The sequence below is a fragment of the Myotis lucifugus genome, unplaced genomic scaffold, assembly GCF_000147115.1.
Source record: "Myotis lucifugus unplaced genomic scaffold, Myoluc2.0 scaffold_181, whole genome shotgun sequence".
In the NCBI taxonomy this organism is placed as follows: domain Eukaryota; kingdom Metazoa; phylum Chordata; class Mammalia; order Chiroptera; family Vespertilionidae; genus Myotis; species Myotis lucifugus.
The window spans coordinates 2701519-2705101 of NW_005871229.1; positions in this window are offsets into that span (position 1 = coordinate 2701519).

Consider the following 3583-nt stretch of genomic DNA (forward strand, 5'->3'; position numbering starts at 1 on the left):
GCTGCCCGGACAACAATGCATTTTAAAGCCCTTTAAGAGACCCTTTTTTTCTCCCCCCTGAAAGTTCCCTTAATAATCCCCTTTTTTTAATTAAAAAAATAATGGGAAAACCCGCCCGGGCCCCCCTCCCCAGGGGGCCTGTTTTCTTTTTTTGGGCCCCAACCCCCCCCCCCCCCCCCCCCCCCCCGGCTCCCTGGGGATCTGTCTCTCCCTCTGCGGTTGGGCTGAGACGAGATGCTGGGCTGCAGTGGGAGGGAGGGGGGCGATTCTAAAATCTCATGGCAGAGATCGCTCTCCTAAGACAAAGTGGGGGCTGGACAGGGTCGAGGGTGGGTTCTGTCCCACCCGGTATCGTGGGAAGAGAGGGCTCGCAGAAAGAGGAGAGAGTCTGGCTGGGAAGTCCTGGATCTTTTCCTCCAAGGAGGGGACGGACAGTGTGGAGGCTGTGCTCTGCCAGCCACTGAACCCTCGCTGAATCCTCTCTAGGGATGGGATTGTGGACCCATTATACAGATGAGGATGCCAAGGCTCAGCGTGGCAAAGTGACCGACCCAAGGACACAACCAGGAATGGCAGAGCCGATCCAACTCAGATCAGAATCTGTCTGCTGCCAACGCTGTCCCCCCAGGTGCCTTGGGTGAGAAAGCGTTCTTAAAAATATAACTTTAATTCAAGATGCAAATTGGGGATGCTTCTTCTCTGGTTGCATTCACATTAAAACCAAGAGACCAGGACATACGAGACCAGCATCAGAGCCTGAAGGAGGGTAAGAGAAAAACTGTCCGTGTTGGAGTTGAGCAGAGGTGAGGCACCTGTGGCGTTCCCCTCCCTGGTGTATTTCACGAGAGCATCACTCATCCTTACTTGTGTGAAGTGGTTTGGGTGCTGCCTAAGTCAGAGGCTGGGCAAGATAGCACTTAGCGCCCCGTAAATCCCCTGGATCAGTGGCCTCAAGATTAAAGGTGTCTTGCTGCCAAGCCCCAGAAACACCCCCAAGCCCAGTGATTAGAGGGACCGGGGAGTGAGCAGGGAGGATGCTAGGAACCGCCATTTACCCAGCTTCCCTTCTGCACTCGGATTCTGGTTTACGGCTCGTTCGGAAACACCTTGGTCTTCCCACTTCCCATCCATAACTTGGGTGTGTGCTGGGCCCTCCTCCAGGCTCCCACAGCAGCTGGGACCCATTGCGGTGCCCTTTAGTGATGGTCTGTTCATGTCTCTTTCCTTCCAGACTCTGGGGTCCCTGAGGTCTGAATTCCCGGCACTGAGTCGTGAGTGAGTGTGTGAATGAATGAATGAATGAATGAGTGAATGAGGACAACAGTCTCCCGCAGTGGTCTCAGAAGCTTATAAGAGCAAAGTGTTAAACATGCAGGAGCTTCGCAAGCCCAAATTGTTACATGACTGGTAGCGTGAAACTGACCCCAGTGACATGTTCATACCAGGAAATAAGTCAGTAAATGCTACGAGTCGGCCTTGCCCCCGTCTTCAGGGCCTGTTTCCCAGCACACCATGGGGAGCTCTTAGCCGGCCAGGCACTGTCTTAGCACTTTACATACTAGTACAGGAATCTACATTTAACCTTGACAACCACCATGATCACTGCCGTTTGCAGACGGGGAAACAGGTGAAGCCACTGGCGGGAGTGCGGTTCCGTGGCCTCCCTGACAGGAAGGCGTGAGAGCGAACGCAGACTGTTCTCACCGTCTGGCTCAGCTGCCCATTGTGGCCCCACGGGTTCCAGCCGTTCTCATCACAGCCGCGGTTTTTAATCAGCTCCTCCGGACGAAGGGACGTGGCTAGTTGCCTGGTGACCAAAGGATGTGCCAGCCTCAGAAGGTCATGCTGTGGCGCAGGATAAAGATCGCCACACGGGGTGCCCCCCACGCGGGGCTGCAGACAGCAGATCCAATCAGCCCAGCCAGAGCCCAGGGACGCTCAGACCTCCTTCCTCCGTGACGCCAGCAGAGCCACGGGTGAGATTGAATTAGAGCCGTGACGGCCTGGCACGGCGCCAAGGGCTTGGTGTGCCGCGCCCGCTGCATGTGTGCGTCTGTGCCAGAGAAGGGGCAAAGCCCAGGGAGGGCTGGGTGTCTCCGCAGGGCCCCCCAAACTCATGGAGACGTCTGTCCACCCAGTGTTTGCCACAGTTGGGGACAGTCATGGACACACCCAAAGCTCAGCTTTAGGGCTAACAGGTCTCCAGGGGCCTGTTTACCCCGGGGGGCGGTCACCTGCAGGGTGTCAGTGTCCCCACTCCTCCGGGAGCTCCTTGGAAGTGGCGCCTGGACCCAGCCCGCGCCTGGACACACACATCAGGCCCCCCACGAATGTGCAGGGAGCCAATGAGGGGAGGCAGGAAGGAGCCCACAGCTGTGCCTTGGCGCTGGCACCTTCCCGCCGCCACAAGGAGTCCCCGATGACTTTTCGGAGCCCCGCCATCAGGAGTCAGGCCCCCTCGGTCCTCACACCCCAGCCTTCTCTTGGCTAAGGTGGCTTGTGCGGCAGCAGACCCAGGAGAGCGGGTGGGGACCCTGGGAGGCCTCTGGGAGGAAGTGATTGCCCTGAGATCTGAAGAGGAAGCCCCGGCCATAGGAAGAGGGAGGGGAAGGGAGTTCCGGGCAGAGGAACAAGTGTAAGTGCTTTCTGGGAGCTGACAGTGGCCAGTGGGCCTTGAGGCGAACTTGACAGTATAGACGGGTGTGGGGGCTCTCTGATCACCTGAAGGGCAGAGGGAAGGCGTCCTGTCCCCGGCACCATTCCAGGGCCTCGTCCCCAGCCACATGCACTGTCTTTAGCTCCGGGAGCAGCCTGCCAAGGGGAGGAGGTGCAGTCTGAGGACGCGTTTTCTAGGCCCCAGCAGAAAGCCCATCACTGACCCCTTGAATAATTTAATACCATAACATTCCAGGAACTGATGTTTTAAGTCAGAATAAAATAGTTCCCAGCAGTTGTGGGTCATTCCCAAGGGGCCTGGGATCCCCCTTTCTAACCCAATGCCGGTCTAGGCTTCTAGATTCCTTCTGACTCAACATGCAGTCTCCAGGCCAGCTTCCTAGGCCACTGAGACCAGCTGGCGTCTGACAGCCAACATGTCCCAGCCCGGCTGGGTCTCAGCACCACCTGCGGGTGTTTTAAAAATGCACGTTCCAGCCCGAGCTGGTTTGGCTCAGTGGATAGAACATCGGCCTACGGACCAAAGGGTCCTGGGTTGATTCCGGTCAAGGGCACACGCCCGGGTTGCGGGCTCCATCCCCAGCGGGGGCGCGTGCAGGAGGCAGCCAGTCCATGATTCTCTCTCATCATTGAAATTTCTATCTCTCTCTCTCTCCCCCTTCTCCCTTCTTCTCTGAAATCAATAAAAATACATTAAAAAATGAAAATGCACATTCCAGGAGCTGCCCCTCTCTGGGTGCCAACAGAGTAATGGGCAGCTGCTCAGCAGGTTTCAGGAGCTCCCGGTGGCTCTGAAAGGCACCTGCCCCTGGAAAGGACTGTGACCCCTGGCTTGGGCCTGTGGCCTGCAGCGAGGCACTCCCTCCTCAGCGCCATCCAAATCCCTGTGAGCACTGAGGGACCTGCC